The 21,340-nt window shown below is 42.5% G+C and overlaps 1 long non-coding RNA gene across 1 annotated transcript in view; it reads right to left on the bottom strand.

Moving 5' to 3' along the window:
- The window catches only part of LOC310706124, a 42,109-nt gene extending 24,665 nt beyond the window's left edge, over positions 1-17,444 (bottom strand). The window contains exon 1 of the long non-coding RNA XR_014525703.1: positions 17,413-17,444. This is a non-coding gene — a long non-coding RNA (uncharacterized lncRNA). The remainder of the gene's footprint in view (positions 1-17,412) is intronic.
- Positions 17,445-21,340: the final 3,896 nt, after the last annotated feature.

The following is a 21,340-nucleotide window of genomic DNA, read 5'->3' as shown; positions in this document are numbered from 1 at the left end:
GTCCTGAGATAACTTTTTCCTTCACATATATTTCTTTTCTGAGGTTTCTGCTTTGGGACTGTAGACCACAGCATGCACAAGAGGCCCACTTTGCCTTTGGTCTGCTCGATATTCTCCGATGAGAGTGAACAATGACAGCCGAATTGTTTTTATTATAGGAAGGCTTGGGGGAAGCCCAAACCAATTTTTGCTGGACTTGGAAGGACTCCCTGTTTCAAAGTGTACAATTTGACAAAGACGTAAAGTGATGCTGCTCTATTCCCTGAATGCCCTCCAAAGGGCAGAAACGATTTGACCTTTAAATGAGCAACAGAACTGGCTTTGAGGGGGAATTAAAAGTTGGAATGACACACCAATATCAACTGTCTGAGATCTCTCTCCCAGGATCACCTGATTGGGCAAAGGAGAAGTGAAAATATTCCCCCTTTGAGAGCCATTTGGAAGAAACCTTAAACCCTTGTCCCTTTGTTAACCACAGTTCTCTGGCTAATTCACATTAGAAACTGCAACTTGAGCCCCAAGGAAGTGGAAGAAAAACAATGAAAAACATTCTAGAACACCACTGTTACCCAATGACTTTAGCAAGGAGACTCTGCTGATGCATAAGGTGAGTGAAAACATCCTATGATAACAAAATCTCAGAATACTATAAATAAGGAATTGGATAGTTTTTAGACAGATCAAGAGATGAATATCACTAAGCAGTTTGCCACCAAACATTTCTATTATTGGCTGCAGGGTAACATAACTAAGACATAGGAGAAATGAGTGACCTTGATCAGTTAAACCTTAAAATAGAACACAAAAGTTGTTTTACTGATGAAGTAGCCGAGTCTTTTGGATAGGGTTGTATTATATTTAAAGAACTGCAGATTAGAAATATGTTCTGAAGTTTTGGGGTGTATGTTTTTCAGTGATGGTGATGTGGGGAGCACTCAAACTATTTTCAGAGGGAGGCAGATGTTTTCTAAATATTGGAGGCTTGCCAGTAATGGTGCAGATGGCAATGCCTTTAAAAACAACAACATCTTATTTGCAAAAATATTCTTAGCCACTTCAAGGAGCCAGGAGCAGCTGAATTCGGTGGTCATTGTGGACTGCCATCTCCCCCACCAACAATGCCTCTGGAACAACACTGTGTCATGACTGACACATTGTGGGCAAACGCAGTGGCCTTTTTGCCCACCAACTTCAAATACTCCTGGCAAGAAGAAAGAAAAGTTTTGTCTGCCCTCCTGAGAAGTTTTTTTAAAACTTTAACTTTTGCTTGCCCCCTGAGGTTGCTGAAGGATGCCTTCTTACTTCTGTTGCTTGTGAGTGGGGTCAATGCTATGGTTTTATCGCAGTGTACTTTCAGTCTCCAAGTCTTGGTGCAGTTGGTCACTGTGCTTAGTTCAAAAGTGAAAGCCCAATCAATCAATCTGCTCCTCTTCCACACAAACTAACCTAGAGTAAAGGTAAAGGTAAAGGTACCCCTGACCATTAGGTCCAGTCGTGGCTGACTCTGGGGTTGCGGCGCTCATCTTGCTCTATAGGCAGAGGGAGCCGGCATACAGCTTCCGGGTCATGTGGCTAGCATGACTAAGCCGCTTCTGGCGAACCAGAGCAGCGCATGGAAATGGCGTTTACCTTCCCGCCGGAGCGGTACCTATCTATCTACTTGCACTTTGTGCTTTCAAACTGCTAGGTTGGCAGGAGCTGGGACCGACCAATGGGAGCTCACCCCGTTTCGGGGATTCAAACCGCGACCTTCTGATCAGCAAGTCCTAGGCTCTGTGGTTTAACCCACAGCACCACCTGCGTCCCTAACCTAGAGTAAGCTGCCTTATACTGAATCAGGCCAATGGTCCATCCAGTTCAATATTGTCTACAGTGACAGGCAGTAGCTTTCCAAGAGTCTTTTCCGGCTCTACCTGGAGATGCTGTAGACTGGATCTGGGCATTTTGCATGCAATAGCTTATGCTTTAACACTGAACTACAGCTCTTTCCCTAAGGGAGGGAAGAGCACCGCAGCAGTTTGTTGTTACACCTGAACTGGGGCAAAAGTGAATAAATTTTCTTTAATCAATATTTCCATTCCCACTTTTACATTTTTATAATGCCTTCTCTCCCTATGAAGGTTCATAAAATCAATCATTAACCGCATAAATAAAGCAAACAGAGAGAAATGATGAGCCATTGGTCTGAACTGATACGACTTAGCCCAAGGCTACTGTTAAAACTAATACCAAACTCACATGATTATTAGACTCTTGCAAGGAAAGATTCCATAATTCATGGAAAGTAGCAGCCTCAGAGCTCTATTTGTATCCTGGCATATCTTATGTCCAGTGGAGCTTCTGCATAATTATGTGTGCATCCAGTTTTTAAATGGAGCATTTTACTTCTTGTTTACCAAACCTGGATGTTTTTGATGGGAATGGGGGAAAAAACATTTTTCTAAAAATGTGAGCAACGTAAGGCTGGTAAGCTTTGTGGACTTACTTAGGGAGCAAATTCCTTGAGCTCAATGCTTCCGATGGAGCAGATGTATGTGGGATCGCCATGCAGATATACCTGGGTGTATAAGCAACTCCATTCCACTTTGCCTTTGCTGTAAGTTAATACACTGGGTCAACTTGGCCTGGGGCCAGTCAGTGGTGTCAGTTATCCCTGCTGTTAATGTTAGTGTTACAGTGGAAATTACCATGGAACATTTATCAAAATTATAGTGTGAAAGCAATTTCATACTGAGCTGATTACCACCTGGACTCTACTGACTGTAATTGCTTAAGTAGTAAGTGAGGAAGGTTTAAAGGAATAAGAAAAAAAATACTTCCACCCCATTAGAGGCCCTTCTGAGAATTCTGGGACATTGGAACAAGAAAAGAACAAAGCATTTGGGCAATCTCGATCCACATTGTGTGACAGTCTCTCTGTGTGTGGGGGGGCTACGTATAATAAGAACACTAACATAATTATTCTCAGCTGCTTGAAAGCAAGCAAATGTATATGCACACTTCTGAGCAAAATCCAGTTCAGGTTCAGTACGCCGCTCGACACATAGATGTGTCCCAGTGGCCTATTTCCCTGCCTCTGCCAACACAATTGTAAAGGCACATAAGCAGACAGCATACGGAGACACAACAGGAAATAAAAAGTCCATACATGCCTCCCACATCCCTGCCCAGCACCTCTCAAAGCACTGCTGAAAAGACTTTTGCCACAGCTAATATCGGCACATGAAGCTTGCACAAAGATTGAAGTCCTTTTCGTCTGCAATGTATACAATTAGTCATTTTCTTCTATGAACTATAGTATACAATTCTACAATTACAGCAGTTTTACTCAGTGCTGTATTCCTATTTACCCACGTCTTTTAATTAAGAGGGAAACAAAGTTGGTTTCAGCTTAGGGCTAACACTTCTTGTCCAAAAAAACACAGAGATTGTAAGTTATGGCAAACTCCTAAACTTTCCTGCCAAGAAAGCAGTAAAGGGTTGGTGCGCTCCTGTGCACTATGCTCTGTGATTCCATACTTAGTCCTGAGCTTCCAACCATGCCCTGGGGGCGGAATGCTTCTAGGCAAAAATTCAATAGGTGCAGAAGATTCCCCATCATTTGCTACATGCAAACCTCATGAATTTCTGGCTGATGCATTCATGCTCCAGTTTGGTGTAGTGGTTAAGAGCGGTAGTCTTGTAATCTGGGGAACCGGGTTCGCGTCTCTGCTCCTCCACATGCAGCTGCTGGGTGACCTTGGGCCAGTCACACTTCTTTGAAGTCTCTCAGCCCCACTCGCCTCACAGAGTGTTTGTTGTGGGGGAGGAAGGGAAAGGAGAATGTTAGCCGCTTTGAGACTCCTTAAAGGGAGTGAAAGGCAGGATATCAAATCCAAACTCTTCTTCTTCTTCTTCTTCCATCACCAGAACAACACGTGTAATGAACCTCCAGGCAAAAATTCTACAGATGCAAGGCGAATTCTGCAGGTCTGTCTTGATTGGACTTAGTTGGAACTTAAATAGTTGTCACAATATTTTTTCAGAGAAAAAGCAAAGCTTAAAAACAACAAAGTGCTTGCCCCATGTACACTCATTTTCAGAAACATTGTGATCTCAAGTCAAACAGGCATCACAGCATTTAAAAAGCCAGCAAAATACGTTGAACCAGAAACTGTAGTTGGAGCAAAAAGAATGAGCATGTATACCCATAGCTATGGTAGCTGTATCATTCTATCTTTATGCAACTAGAAATCTGCACATAACCTAAGAGTCATATGATTGCTTTCAATGGGATATAGGCCCAGGCTATGTTTTACTACATTGATTACAAAAGTTTGTTTTCCACCATGCCTACCACCCCAAGCTGACAACGCTCATGACCCAGGGCCTTCATATCTTAAGTTTTCCTGTTGTGGGCAGGGGCAAAAGAAATACTATGCAATAGCCAAAATACATGCGGTAAATGTTGCCAAACAACATGGCTGGACGGAGTGTGTGGGGAAAAGTTATCACAATAATTTTAATTCCTATAGTGGATGTAATGCATTTGTAGCATGAGCCCATGCCATAACTCCTCCTCCTAAACTGTGCCTAATAAATATGTATTTTGGAATTCAGAATCTGCAATTTGAGCCACAAATGAGATTAATTTAACCTCTAACTAGTTCATAAACCATCCTCAGAGCTAATTAGTGTGAAGCTCTTTACCTGAGCTAACTTGGATCTGACTCACACCTGCCTGTTCATCATTCAGTCGTTGTAACATGACTGGCATGCGTGAATTGAGACCCCACAAGGAAAAAATAGTTCCCCTCATGGTGTAATGGCTTCACGGTTGAGTCATTTCACATACTTAAGCATGGTTCACACAGGTAGATCTTTTCTTGATTTTTTTTCTGGGCTCGATTACTGTATATTTGACGTCTGTCTATATATATGGCTAGCAGTGGCCCTCATTTTTCCATTCTGCCCTGCCTTCCATAACCAAAAGGATGGAACAATATTCTGGGCACTCCATATCAATGCCCCATCACACAAAAGCTGTGCTTTTGTAATTTCTCTCCATCCATCAGTGTGGAATGGTAGCATATGCATTGTATCTTGCATCTGTAGTGGAAGGAAGGGTGTTCCAGCATATGATGATCAGTGCCATCAGCCATGATAACACAGGAGTGAGGGTTGCTGAATGACACTTGAATGTGTGAATTGAGTTGAGTGAGAAGCAATACAACTGAAGTGAAGGGAAACACAAGGAAAGAGTCATCCATGATAGCCAATTCATGCATTAAATTCATGATTTGTTGCACTATTTGATTGATACTGAATATTCATGTGAGAACCAGACTAAGAGAAAATAATTCAGATTCAGAACGGCATCCCATGGGCTCTCTTCTCCTTTCCCCTTTCTGGTGTTTTCATCTACCTGCTATCTCACATAGCATGAAAGAACTTTTTATTATTTTTTAAAAAATCTAATTTTGGTTATCAGATCACATTAAGGAGAATATTGCTTGAAAAGGTGTTAATTATGACATTCATAGAAAGCAACTATAACGAGCAAAGGTTTTAGACAGATTACCGATTAAAAGTAATGCTGAATTCCTCTTTTTTTAAAAAAACAGCATCACCAAAAAACTTTATATCCTTTTGTCATGTTTGTTTCATTTTATATAATGTAGGAACTGACTTCTCAAGGGAAATATGGGAACTGAGAGTTTCATTTTTATTTATTTTTTGGTAGTGATCCATCTCCTTAATCTCCCATTCTCAGTCCGGTGTAGTTTTTACTCAACATTAAAAACTGATATTACCAAAAAATTGATCCCCACCTCCATTTTTTATGCAAAACAGTATTAACCATTCTTCCATGTATCAGTTCAGATTGTTTTATGTGTGGGGCACAATTGTAAACTGTTAGATGGCTCATTCCTCCAACCCAACTAGGCTCTTCTATTAATCTTGATCATTATTTGCACAGGGATGACTGGATCCGGCTCTGTACATGTAGACTGGATGAGGATGCACATCTTTAAATGCGTTCATATCATTCTGTACATCAAGCACTGGCACAGAAGAGGAGGCCCCAATCCACATAACAAGGTGGGTGAGCCTGCACATTTTCCTTCATGTTGGCTTATACACCTGACTTTCTAATCACATCTGTTCTCTCTCTCTCCCTCTCTCTCTCTCTCTCTCTCTCGGGCTTTCTGTAAGTGAAATTTGACAACCATTCCAAAATATAATCATCAATGCCACAGACTTGCAGTGGGAACAATTCTCACACAAGGGGCTTTATAATCATCAGCATAGCATAGCCAATAAGAGAAATTAATCAGAAACCAGGTCCTAAGGGAAGACGTCTAGGCTTCACCAACTAAATCTAGCTATTAATGACTCTGGGGGATCAAAGCCTTTGACAGCAACACACAACAGATATGTCAGTCAAACTAGAAATGATTTTATTATTATTTAAGTATTTTTAAACAGAGGCATAACTTGTGTTGAGCGGGACAATCCATAGGACCATTTTTTACCCCAGGATGAGTTGTTTCCCTAATTTTCATTGAAAACAACATAGTTATGGGCACACAAACAATTATATCCTGAAAGTTGCTGTGTGATAGGGTGGGTTTCTATCATGGGAAGAACAAAACACAGAGCACAACACTGTCCTCGCCCCGGTCACTTTGGTGGGTGTGAAGAAATCCTGTGTTTTAATGGCTAATGTGTAATGTAGTCTTTTATTTGTATTTTAATGTGTTTGATGGGGCAAGCTTTCTGTCTGAGCAGGGGAAAATTGGTTTAACTGTGCCTGGGGACCTTAACCAACAGCTGGAGAGGGATTGGAGATAGAACTCTTAGTAGGCAAAAGAAGGATGAACAGTATTATATAGGGTGGCTAGATCACTTGGCTTAGGCAGACAAGATGAGGGGAGATCCTGTCTCCAATGGTGAGGGACAAGGCATGAGAGGCTGTGTATACAGCCAAAGCAGGTAGAAGGCCCTACTAGCTACAAAGGTCTCCTGCGCCAAAAAGGTCACCTGTGACCATGATGGATCCAGGAGGACCTCCTGACTATGAACCCACTCATATGACCCAGATCAAAGAAGGGAATTGACTAATTGACTAATCACCCACCCACAACACCTCCTTGCCTAGATTGAGAGTCAGTTTATTGGCCCTCATCCAGCCTGCCACCGAGTCTAAACAACTGTCCATGGCTTCCATGCCCTCTTCTGATTCAGATGTTACAGAGAGGCTGTAACTGTGAATCACCAGCCTACTGATGACCCCTCACTCCAGATCTCTTAATGAAAGGAACCAATGACTCCATATAGATCTTGAACAGCATTGAGGACAAGATGTGGCACGCCAAAGCACAACTGCCATTGGGGACAAAAGACAATCATCTAATGCTATTGTCTTAAACTGATCCTAGAGATGGGGTTAGAACCACTGTAAAACAATGCCTGCAATATGCATCCCACTAAGATGGCTGAGAAAGATACCGTGATCAATGGTATCAAGAGCCACTGAGAGATGAAGAATAGCAGGGTCACACGGCCCCTGTACTTCTCAGATGAAGGTCATCCATCAGGTGACCAAGGCTGACTCAGTCCCTAAACTCAGATTAAAATGGGTCAAATCAATCTGCTTCTTTCAAGGGTACAGTGGTACCACGGGGTACAAACACCTCAGGTTACAAACTCCACTAACCCAGAAGTAGTACCTCAGGTTAAGAACTTTGTCCCAGGATAAGAACAGAAATTGCACGCCAGCAGCAGCGGGAGGCCCCATTACCTAAAGTGGTACCTCCGGTTAAGAACGGTTTCAGGTTAAGAATGGACCTCTGGAACGAATTAAGTATGTAACCCAGGTACCACTGTACTTACAATTGTTGTACCACAAGTCTGTCCATCACCTTCCCTAAAGAGGGGGTATTTGTGACTGGGCAGCAGTAGTCACAAATCAATAGGTTGAAGGTTGGATGTATTTATTAATTAAATTCGTATACCGCCCTTCATCTGAAGACCACAGGGCAGTTTTGTAGACATGTGAAATGAGAGCACAAATATATAGTAGATCAAAAATAAAACAAAATGACCCCTCTCCCACAAACATCTTTAAAAGGCCATATAATGTTAATCAGCCAAAGGCCTGGTTATAGAGAAAGGGTTTTGGCTGGCACCTAAAGATATATAATGAAGGCACCAGCGGAACCTCCCTGGGAACAGCATTCCACAAATGGGGAGCCACTGCAGAAAAGGCCCCGTTCTCGTGTTGCCACCCTCAGGACCTCTCTTGGAGGAAGCACACAAAGAAGGGCCCAGGTGATGATCACAGAGTCTGGGTTGGTTCATATGGGAAGAGGCAGTCCTTTAGGTATTGTGGTCCTGAGATGTTTAAGGCTTTACAGGTCAAAAACAGCACTTTGAATTGGTCCCAAAAGCTGATTGGCAGCCAGTGCAATCGGGCCAGGATCGGTGTAATATGCTCAAACCGCCTTCCCCCATTGGGGAATCTGGCTTTTTCTAGGACATTTTCAGGGTGGACTATTTAGAAAACAAACAAACAAACAAACAAACACAGAACCTCCACTTTTAGTTTTGGTTTCAGTTCCATGCTGCTTTTATTATTGAGATTTATTTTTTTTAAGCTTGTTATTTGTAAGTCAGCCTGGGAACATAATTAAAGGGTAGTGTTAAAATATATAATAAATAAATAAATAAAAACACAAATTCTCAATGGAAAGGCAGCACTGGCTAGCAGTTCAGTAGCTTGACAATTACACACATGTAAGTTAAAAGTGAGATAAAATTATTGATTGTTCTCATGAAAGAGCTAGCCAGCCATTGGAAATCTGCAAGTTCACAGTTTTTGGATCACTGCCTGTAGGGAGATAGGCAAACACAACACAGATGGTAGCTTTTGAACCTAGCTAAGATGACTTCAACACTAGTCCACGCCTATCAAGTAATTCTTTTTAATTTTCCACTGTCATTCATTGGTAGCACAGATTTCTGGCCTTAGAGGTATAATGAATTTGCTGACTGCACACGATGACGTATTAAATAATCTCATTTTAATAAAGTTTTAATGTCAGATAGAGTGTACGTAAAGTACATCTGCAAATACCACAAAGTCCTCAGATATATTTGTGTAGAGTAGTGCATTACTGAGGAAAGGCATGAATAATTGCCCCATTTTCAGAGATATGCTCCCCTTTGTTTCTATGCCAACCAGGATATAACTGCTCTGCCTAAGAACAACATCAGTGTACACAGGTTTAGAGGATTGTGTCATTTAAGGGCAATCCATCAAATGTTTCGTCATATAATTCAGTTGCAATAAATGAGGGTTATGTAGAAGCAATGTTCCTACATCAGTTCAGAAATATTTTATTATGTTTGAAAGCATGATTCTTGACATGTCATACTTATATTCAGCAGCACAGTCTAAGAGGGAAAAGTAAAAAAGAGCAGCAACCTGATCCCTCTGAAACAATTGTTCCTTCACACCATAAATGCACAGTGGTACCTTGGGTTACATATGCTTCAGGTTACAGATGCTTCAGGTTACAGACTCCGCTAACCCAGAAATAGTACCTCGGGTTAAGAACATCAGGATGACAACAGAAACCGTGTGGCGGTACAGCAGCAGCGGGAGGCCCCATTAGCTAAAGTGGTGCTTCAGGTTAAGAACAGTTTCAGGTTAAGAATGGACCTCCAGAACGAATTAAGTTCTTAACCCGAGGTACCACTGTATTTCCCATTGTAGAACTTGAGAAGAACCTTAGGAGCATTTAATATACTACATAGGTATTGTAGTAGTCACCCCAAATGTTGTCCACTTAGTAAGCCTTTCACATCACAGTGGTGATGTATATACAAGGACCATGCATGGGTTGCATATAGATCATGTAGCTTTACCACATGCATTGTAACTTCACTAGGAAACTGACACTGGTAGTATGGGAAGCCAATTTTACTGTCTCTGCTTATGATATTGCCACAATATAAAGCTGAACCATAGGGAAGAGGTTTCTCAGCTGCTGGTATATGCCACCTGCCTAGGTAATGTATTCACGATGCAAGCACACTTCCCAGGAAATACATTCAGTGGCACTTATGAGTGAACAAGTGGGCTTCCAATCTCTTATGCCTTATGAGGAACGGCTAAGGGAGCTGGGCATGTTTAGCCTGGAGAAGAGGAGGTTAAGGGGTGATATGATAGCCATGTTCAAATATATAAAAGGATGTCACATAGAGGAGGGAGAAAGGTTGTTTTCTGCTGCTCCAGAGAAGCGGAGACGGAGCAATGGATCCAAACTACAAGAAAGAAGATTCCACCTAAACATTAGGAAGAACTTCCTGACAGTAAGAGCTGTTTGACAGTGGAATTTGCTGCCAAGGAGTGTGGTGGAGTCTCCTTCTTTGGAGGTCTTTAAGCAGAGGCTTGACAACCATATGTCAGGAGTGCTCTGATGGTGTTTCCTGCTTGGCAGGGGGTTGGACTCGATGGCCCTTGTGGTCTCTTCCAACTCTATGATTCTATGATTCTTTATACAGGTGCTCTTTTGGAGTACTAATAAGAAGCCTACATCTAATGTATGTTTTTGCACTATGTAGCATATTTTATTTTCAAGTAAAGAATAGTTGTTGTTGTTGTTAAAGAAAGTTAACAGGATGCCTAACAAGTTTGGGGGTGCTTGAAATTTGCATGAGAGTCAAAGCTCTTTAGTTTTCCAAATTTTCAGTTATCGAAATGGGGAGAAAGCAGAAGGTGAGAAATAGCTGACTGGCAACATATGTCAAAGCAGTCTTTAATATTGCACTGAGATCTTTATTGTACAGCTAGCTTTGGGAGCAGCAGAAGTTTGGGGTGGCGTGTTTTTCACATCCTACAGTTCTCCTATTTCAATCTGCTGTTTCAACTTTATGTTTTGATGGCTTAAACCTACTTAGTCCTCCTAAAATATGCATTGAGTAGTTATTGGTTGTTGTATCGAATCTGAGTTTATCATCTGAAGTATAACTGATATACAGTATATTACAACATGCAGAATACCTGGTAAGGTAAAAGCTGTTGAAGAGTGTGGTCACAAAATGGGCTACTGTAAAGGTGGCACGGCTTGGGGGGGGGGAGTGAAAAAGACTGCCAATAAGACAGCAGATCCAGCCTCCTATCACAATTTTCATCCCTCCCATTGCAAGGATCACCTGATCACTTTGTTTTACTTTCATGCTGTGAGAAAGGAGAGGGCGGAAGCTACTCTTCAAGACTTCCATCTCTAGTACTGTTGTACTTTTTCTTTGATCTGCCTAGAGACAGGATGGCTGTATGAGAGCTGCTCCTCTCGTACATATTTGTTACGTTCTTTTATTTGATTAATTGGCAGAAATAAATTAGGTATGCTACAAAACCCCCACAGCTTTGCTTCCGTTTACTCTGCTGCGTTTGGGTGCTCACGTGAGCAGATGTGAGTCCACAGCACCAGGACCTGCTCCTCGGAAATGGTGCGTTGGTGTTCCTGCGTTCCTGTGATCGGAAGTTCGGAGAAGGTGCTCTTGTCACCCAGCCCATGCAGGCGCTGAAGACGTGGGCTGAACATGGGCGTGCGGAAACCTCCAAGGAGTGCACCACAGCTGTTGTTGTCACAGTGGCAGCAGCAGTGAATGAGGCATTCCTTGGAGGCGGGCTATGCCGCCCCTGTGGATCCTGCTGCCCGAAGCAGTCGCCTCACCTTGCCTCATGGGTGGGCTGGCCCTGGGAGGCTTGGGAAAAGGCCTTTGGGTGGTAGTACTGTGACTTGTGGAGATGATTAGGGAGGCAGGAGAGGATATGCTATTTAATGATATCCTTCGTAACTTGCGCTAGCAAGTTCCATATCCTAGCAGAGTTCCAAACATCCCCCTTTTTATTACATAGCGGTTAGCTTGTTGCTGGCTTGTTGCTGGATCATCTGAGCCTCACTACTCAAGATTCCTGGTAAGATCCCTTCTAATCCCGCTTAAAAAGAATAGACATGAGAATCTGATTAAAGTTAATATAAAAGTAGTTTACTCACAGATTCATTCAGGTTCCCAGATAGATCCCTGAAGGCAGGTTTAGGTTACATAACTATATACAATGGTACCTCGAGTTACAAACGCCTCAGGTTACAAACGCTTCAGGTTACAAACTCCGCTAACCTGGAAGAGTTACCTCAAGTTGAGAACTTTGCCCCAGGATGAGAATGGAAATTGTGTGCTGGCGGCGCAGCCCCATTAGCGAAAGCACATCTCTAGTTAAGAATAGTTTCAGGTTAAAAACGGACCTCCGGAATGAATTAAGTTCGTAACTAGAGGTACCACTGTATTTATATGAAAAGTCCCATAAGGGAATTAGCAGTCACTTCTCCTAACACACAGGAACATACAAAATGGAAAACACACACTGATCAGAACATGGAGGCCGTGTGCTCCTCCATGCTAGTACAACAGACCACACACCCTCTTCAAGTCACATGTAGTGGAAGTCTGTCCCAGCTCAGGAGGAAACAGGAAGTCTTCTCCTGAGTGGTATAAAACATCCCCTAACATGTCCACTGTAGGCATGTTGTGCTTGACTGCAGTTTTACATCTCACATGACTGACCCAGCAGGCTGGACATTATCCCAACAAGTAGGCTGGGTTCACAGTTGTCCATCATTCAGACCAAACTCTGCAATATTGGGATCACATTTTTATAATGCAAAACTTTTAGAAATGTTTTTTCCAATAAAGTTTTTGCCCGTTTTTTTTTCTTCTTCTCCTGAGCTTAATGCGTTGGGTTTCTTGTGGACAGAAGGATTCTTTTGAAGCCCATTTAACAACCTTTCTGAAGGATTAAATACACTCACCACAAGATGGCTCCCCAGCAGCTTTCGGTTGCATTGTTTCCCCATCCTATCTAGTCTTGCAGTGAAGGCATTGATTATCTTTTGGAAGTCTGGAGTACTACTGAGCAGCTTGTGGATTAGAGCCTTGTCTAATAAAATAATAGCTATTTTTACATTAAAGCCCTGGGGATCTCTTTGAAAGGTAATTCTGTTACTTTAATTTCTGTACCCCATAAAAGGCTGTTATCTAGTTTGTGCCTCTGTTCATATTTTTTTCTAAGAGACAAAGACTGGCTCAGAGAATTCAAACTGATTTCAAGTTTTAAGCCTCCTGCTTTTAAAGGCTAAAGCTGCTTATGCTGTTAAGATTTCCCCATTTTTTTAAGTATGAGAAATTTGAATGTCATTTGGGGTTGTTTAAATCTTTTTGCTGGCCTCAGATTTGTGGAAAGCACATCACATGCAAAAGGGCATGAGTGGTTAGTAAGATGTGTTTTCTGGATGACATGTAATCAAATTAGATATAGATTTTTTTGATTTTAAAAATAAACTTCTATTGCATTTGTGCTTTTGTCATTTACCTTAACAAGTGAGGAGTCCAGAGTGAACACAGGATACAAATGTTGATCTGATTATTACCATTTAAAAATAGCAGTGCTAGCTTGGGCAAGTTGAAGAGAGAGACTCTTGAGATGATATATGTTCCTATAAATTAAATCTATATTGGATTGCACTTGCATCAGGGATGCTTCTAACACCTATTGGCAGAGCTGCTGAGCATGAACTCTTCTGAAATAAAAAAAAAAAAAGACTGGAATGTTTGCAGCTCAGATCTGTGGTTGAAAAGACAATTATCAATTTGAGTGGGATCAGTTTAAAATGACACTGATTGTAGGGGGATGTGGCAAAACCATATTGCGTTGAAGTAAAGTTTTTTTTTTTTTTTACAATGTTTCGATAATTTAAAAAAAACTATTTTAAGTGATTAACTGTAAGTACTATAAAACCCTTGTATTTTACTCCTAACTAGAGCCTTTGCCCAAATTCAGTCTCTTTTCTGCCATGCACTTACAGGAAGGAAAAAAACTCTTACTAAACCCAAACCTACAGGTTGATTGGTCATTAAAGAAAAATCATCCAGCCACTAACACCTATTTAGGAAATGTTAACCAGTCAAACATCAATGGCCATTGTATTAAACCATCAGGAATCACAAGATAGCCACTTGACAATACAGTGGTACCTCATGTTGCGTAACCTCCAGGTTACGGAATCTTCGGGTTATGGCCACGGCAAACACAGAAGCGTATACTTCCGGGTTTCGCTGCTCGTGCATGCAAAGAAACGCTGTGTGTGCCATGTGCAGAAGCGCTCTGTGCATAGAAGTGCTCTATCGTGCCCTGCGCAGAAGTGGCGCCTTTAGTTGCAGATTTTTTGGGGTGCGTACGGCACCCCGAAATGAATTAAATCCGTAATCAGAGGTACCACTGTATACTCTTGGCAACCTCAGAAAGCAGATCAGTAGAAATGTTTAAGGAGCCGGGCATGTGCTCGGGAAAATCTATTTGGGCTTCAGCACACATTTCAATTATTTTTTTTCTCAAAACTAAAATTCACGAAAGAAAAACTAAGAAAACCATTGACATTTTCAGTGCCACTCTCTCATTAAATGAAGTAGCAAAGCCTGCTGCAGCCTAGTAGGTTGGGGGGCAGAAATTAAACTTTGTGCAGTTTAATTTTAAATGGATTTAGGAAGGAAGCATGACTGTATTATACTCTAAAAAGGATTATATGCCAGGGTTGGAGTCAGGTGTAGATCAGCAACAAAACACCCGAGGCCACTGAAGTTAACTCTTTATTCAAGGAAACAAACCACAGCTCCGGGCTAGTGGTCTCAGCAACTCTTTCTTAGGTCTTGCGAGGACTAAAGGTCCCGCTTTCCTGGTGCCCACTAGGAGATCCTCCTCTCCATGGTGTTTCTCACGCTGTGTCTGTGCACAGCCACCCTTTGCTCTGCCCATTTCATTTCTCTGCATGTTCAAGGAGACCAGGGCGAGGGGAGCTGGTTGCAGCAGGAGTAGGGAGATTCCCTGGCTTCTTCAGCAACCTGCTTCTCTGTCTCCTGGCCTTTCAGCCCCTGCTTCTGCCTCGGAATCTGAACTGTGCTCTGCCGCAGCTTCTCCCTGTTCACGAAGCCTCATCCCCTCTTCTACTTCTGATGCCTCCTCCCAGTCTGCTCCTTCTTGTCCCTCTGACCACTCATCATCACCCCACCACCAATCCCCTGGCCCTGAGCTTCCTTCCCCTGGGGGTTCTCCAGGGGGTTCCCTGGCTGGTGTCCCCCACTAGTCCTCTGCATCCAGTCAGTCAAGATATTATACTTCAAAGTATAGCATACTTCACAACTTGTTAGCTTCTGAAAAAAGCTTAAGCCATAATAGGTTTGTGGTCCTGTAATTCTAGACTATTCTGAACCTGCTGATCGTTATACGCACACATAAAGGCAAGCCATTTTTTTCATTTAAAAGCAACTTATCGCTTCTACTACATGCTTGGCAGCATTCGAGAAACCTTTCAAAATGCCTCTCTTTCAGATTCTGGGAGACTCTTGATTTTGTTCAGCAGAGACCCTTCATACCAACCCACAGACATTTGCGAGCCACTTCTCTGTGATGCTACCCTATGTGGTTGCCAAAACTAGAACTGTGTGGCTTCATTCCACCAAATGGATTTTCAACATCATCCCCAACTGGGGGGGGGGGGGGAATTACGTGGGGTGAGCCATTCATTCATCCCCACTCACATTCTTGCTGTAGGCAAATATATACTGCGTTCATGTAAAATCACATAATTCAAATGGAAGGTGTGTGCATTATGTTTCTGTCAGTTTCTGTAGGGGGGTGGCATAGCTACCCATCTGGAATAGGTTGAGGCTATTAGCTTCTTGGATTGTTTGTGTGCATTCTCTCTCTCACCAACCTACTCATAAGCCCTTTCATGGATTGGTTCAGCATAACACACACTCCTGAAAATATTTAGACTGAGTTATACAGTTCAACAAAGATTTATTTCTGAACACACTCAAAAAGCTATTTGCGAATTCCCTTTCAAATGGAAAAAGAAAGAACTGTAGGTTGTAATATTTAGTCTGAGACACAGAATTGATGTATTGAATTAGCTCTGCTTCTTGAATGAAATGAATCTACAGAGCCCTAATTATGCAGAAGTTTCTAGCAATTGAGTCATTTTGACCATTGTATGTAGTCTTATTGCCCCCACATCCAGAAAGGAGACTCAGAACACCTTATTAAGTACAGTGGTACCTTTGGTTGTGAATGGGATCCGTTCCAGAGGTCCGGCCATATCTTGAAGTTTTCGCAACCGGAGAGACCGCTTCTGTGCACGCACACATGGCGGTAGGCCGCTTCTGCACATGCGGCGAAACACTTCGTGGTTTGCCGCTTTCGCAACCCGAAATTTATGTTACCCGAGGGTAACATAACCCAAGGTTCCACTGGAGTTAAAAAGTTATATTTATTTAATGTCCACTCAGTGTGACCAGTGGGGAGTGGAGTTTGTGGCCTGGCGTGGGGCCCCGCTGCCCTTGTGGAGCCTTGCTGTGCCATACCCTTGAGCTGGGCACCGCCCACCCACAGTCACTGTGGAGCACCCTGGGTTCCCGCCAAACCCAAATTTGAATGGGCCAATCTGCGGCAGCCGGGGGGGGGGCAGGTTGAGGAGAGTGGATCGGAGGGGAATAGGCTCCACTCCTCTCCTAATCTTTAAAGGGGGCCTGAGCCAGTGCCAGGAGCGCACTTGGCCCCAGAGCATTTTCCGTAGTGTAGTGGTTATCACGTTCGACTAACACACAAATGAAAACAGGTGAAAACAGAGTAAGATCTTTTCATTGTAAAAATAAGAGAGCTATCTGCAACGTGATTCTGTGTCTTGGCGGCTGAGTGATTAGGCATCCGGACATTAAATCTGTCAGACAATACCTCAGGGAGGCAGTGAATTAAGGCCTTACCTTTCCTTACCTGCCCACAGTGAGTGTGAAACAGCCAAATAATACTAAGTCAACATTGAATTTTCTACAGTGTGGAGGAATTCTCTACATGTCCATCTTGGGTTCCCCCAAAATTACTACTCAGTCTCATAAAAAGCAAATGGCCCAGTGGCGTAGCGTGGGTTGTCAGCACCCGGGGCAAGGCAAGTAATTCGCGCCCCCTAACCCGTGGATTTGCGCCCCCTAACCCGTGGATTTGCACCCCCTAACCCGTGGATTTGCGCCCCCTAACCCGTGGATTTGCATCCCCTAACCCTAACCCCCAGATGTTGCGCCCGGTGCGCCCGGCCCCCCCTGCACCCCCCACGCTACGCCACTGAAATGGCCAAAGCCCAGACTATAGAGGGAGGGTGCTGAAAATGGGCACAGAGGGAGAAAGGAGGATGGAGCAGCTAGTCTGACCTCTCTGATTAGACAGATGCCCCCCTATGGCTCCCAGCCACCTCCCAGAGAAAGATACGACATTGAGACCCTTTCCCCTAGGAGGGGAGGGAGCAGACTCACCTCTGCCAAGGACAGGAGCAGAACAATCAAGAGAGTAATCTCTAGAAATCATTAAAGGTAAATTAATTATGATGAGCACTTTATAACAAAACCATTACTCTTATTTATTCCTCAAATGGTGAACATTTCAGTATAGTGAATCCCCACCACAAAATACAGTGGTGCCTCGCAAGACGAAATTAATCCGTTCCTTGAGTCTCTTCGTTTAGCGGTTTTTTCGTCTTGCGAAGCAACCCTATTAGCGGCTTAGCAGATTAGCGCTATTAGCGGTTTAGTGGCTATTAAAGGCTTAGCGGATTAGCGGCTAAAAGGCTATTAGCGGCTTAGCGGCTTAGAAAAAGGGGGGAAAGCGGAAAAAAATTGGAACACTCGCAAGACGTTTTTGTCTTGCAAAGCAGCTCAAAAACGGAAAACCCTTTCGTCTAGCGGGTTTTCCGTCTTGCGAGGCATTCGTCTTGCGGGGCACCACTGTATCCAGATGTTTTGGGTAAAGAAATATGGCAGATTCCAGTTCCCGGAGTCTGCCACTGGTATTGAAAATAACTATTAAAAGGGAAGGTATATGTGCAATGTTTTCTCTATCAGATTCTGGCTCATCAACTTATTGCAGAAAGTGGCGGCTTTATATCGAAAGTGGCATACATGAATAGCAGTTAACCAGGGAAGGTTCTCCCTCATTTAAAAAGTGTTTAACCTATGTGGCAATCCTCTTATGTTCAGCCTACGCACAGAAGCATGGCTTCTTTCCAGCCCATAGTTCATGGGAGTGGAAATGCCACATATATAGGGGATGGCTCAGGGGGTTAATAAAACTAATGTATTTTTTCCTTTTCATATAAATTAGCCCAAGGTGTTAACTAATAGAATCCAGGCAGTGATCACAAAGAGATTATGCTAATAAATGCCAAACCAAGAGTGTGTGGCTCTATGTAATTGGAGAGAACAAATATTTCAGCACAGCTAGCCCTGAAATTGCCTAGGTGTACAAAGTAACTTGTTGAATTTCCACAAACCTATATAAATACTGTTGAGAAAGATATGCCAATTCAGGCGCTTTGGTTATATGAGCTCTGAAACAGAGCACTGCTTATCAGTAAGGCTCCTGAACTATCAGCACCCTTGCTGGGAAAGATTTATGGCTAACCTTTGCTAGGTTGGTGGCAAATAACAGTGGGGAAATGTTTCTTACAGAACAGGCAGTCAGGTGGCTCAACATGAAATTAGATATGTTTCCAGACTTAGCAGGTAGCTGTAGGTCTGATTGAAATCCGGGATCTCAAATAACAAAAGAAAGAAAGACTCAGTACCTGGTGTATGGTCTTGCCACTGAAAAACCGCTGTGATGTTTTCAGCACTACATGCACTTCAGAGGAACAGCATGGCTTTGATTCGGTGTGGTATGTTGGTACAGCACGAGGCCTTCCACTCCTAGGAAGCAGAGCAAATGATATAATTCTCACAAGTGCATTACTGAACATCAGTCTCCCCCTTTCGAGTGTCCTTCAACTGCTTTGGTGGATCCAGACTTATAAATAAACATCCCTTGAATAACCACGACATTTGTATTTCTGTCTTCAGTATCCCAGGGCGTCTCTCTGCTGTGCCAAACAGCTTTAGAATGGAGACAAAACCAAGAGAACTCCAGTTCTTATAGGAAAACGTGAATTTCATACTGCAGCTATGGGAAAGTTCAAGCCGTATGACACCTTTTTGCATAAAGTGCCTCGCTAAAGATTCAGTGATAATTGGAAATGATACATTACTATCTCAGTCTGATGTTTTACAGATGAGATATGTTGACCTCTGTCCATCTTTGGAAACAACAGTGGGAGACTGTGTGATCTTGTATGATTGCATGATGCACGGGGATGCTCAGCTAGCCTGCTAAGCCAGCTCTGCTCCCACTTCCTTCTCTTCAACTAGCATGGAACAAGGAAGGTACAATCCACCATAACCTTTGCCAAATAGGAAAAAGTCAACTTTTGGAGGAGGTAGTCAAGCAGCAGGGAGGTCTCAATGGTGCATATGGATGGGGAACAGTTCGGTTTGCATTTAAAAGCAAACCTATCTAAATATGTGAAGCGAAACACAGCCATCCTTCAGAATTCACACTTCTCTGAATTTAAGCAAGTAGTTTTCAAGCCGAGTAACGTGTAGAAAAGTACATATACTGGGACGGATGTGCATGAAAATGAATATATTAGTGGAAATAACATACAAAAAGTCATTATATTCGGGGAAATAGAGTTGCAGAAAACACATATACTATTCTTCAGAGAAAAATGTGTAATATTAGGAGAAATTTACACTAAGATACTGCTCAATATTCATGATAATATTTTTTATTGCAAAGTGAGGTGGAAATGTGCAGCACACTGAACGTAAAATTGGAAAAATGAGAAACTGAGAAATTGACCAATTTGTCCACATCCCTACTAGTCAATGAAACCTTATTTCCTTTCCCTATGTGTCATTTCCATGGTCCTCAGCAGGAAATGATGCTCCTGAGCATTTCCTGCCTTTTGCAGCTCCTCCCAGCTGCTAGTTCTCTCTCACATAAAATCAGCAGAAAGCATGAAACCAATATAAGCAGCACGAAAGCAACATTTATTCTAATACGCCACCACAGGATCTGTTTGATGAAGGCTGCCCTCAGAAATAAATAGTAATGGAATATGATAGCATAATGTAAAACTAGCCTAAAAACTCCCGAGAGGAAAAAATGCTAAGTGGCAGACATGCGAAATGCGCCATAAAAACCCAAACAAAATTATGAATGAACAGATTGGAAAGCATCTCAGACCGATGATGGACTGTACTGTCCATCCATACTAGACAGGAAGAGCTCTTCTGTTTGCCACATGAGAAATGGAATATGTAACTAGGCTCTAAATCAACAGGGCATAATTCTGATCAAACATGGTTAGGTTCAGGGGCTGCAAGTCACAGTTGAGGACATTGTCTGCCGTGTTTTAGCATCATGGACATGGGTTAGTTTAAACTCCGAATTGCAGTTTTCTTTTGAAACACTGAGATGCACTTCTTTATACATTTATATGAAGTGGCACAATATACTGCCTGATTTTAGATCTCCTTCTGCAGTAGTAAATGGTACCCAGGTGCTCGTGTGTCATATGGAAACTGTGATAAACTACTAGTGGTAATTGGGTTCACTCTAAGTATGGCACTTGCATTATCCTGGAAAGGAACTGTGAATAACATTGGTTGTTTCTGCATACTGATTTACACATATGAAATTGCTGGAGCTCGAGAAGAGACTTCAAAATATGTAGGCGTACTAAATCAGTATGCAAAAATTGCCTATTAAGAATAAAAAAATATGTCTCAAACCAAATATAGTCCTTGAATATATAGAAGCATATAACCATATATCTTTAAGTGTACAGAACCTTGCAGAAAGTATCTAGGTTACAAAAATATCAGCCTCTCTGTATAATGTATTTCCATCAATTCACAAGTGTGTGCATATTCCCCCTGCATGCTAGTCTCCTGAATTTTGAAACTTCCCATATAGCTTCAGCCACCACTGAAAATAAGTTCAACTGTGGGTGCTCAAACTTTGAACATTTCAATAGCTTAGCATGTCATAGCAGGACATAGTCCAAATCATATACCAACACTTTCTGTGGCAGGCAAGAGGTGATGGTAGGAGTACCCAGTGCATTTTTTGTGTGGGATGTTGGGGAGGGGTGAGTGGATCTACAGTGACATACATACATGGAAGGATACAGAAGAAAGACAGAAGTCCTACTGGGTCCAGAAGCTGTCACTTGTGCAAAATGAAGCATCTAGGCTAGGCAACCTGAGATATTATATACCTAATATTGGCCTGGTCAATAAGATCTGCTAGTGAGGCCCTAATGATTGTCCTGCAGCCTTCAGAGATTTGTCTTGCTAAAGGGGGTGG

This window comes from Podarcis liolepis (assembly GCF_965112155.1).
Source record: "Podarcis liolepis genome assembly, chromosome: 4".
In the NCBI taxonomy this organism is placed as follows: Eukaryota; Metazoa; Chordata; class Lepidosauria; order Squamata; family Lacertidae; genus Podarcis; species Podarcis liolepis.
The sequence above is the reverse complement of the archived record's forward strand: the minus strand, read 5'-3'. Positions and strand labels throughout refer to the sequence as shown.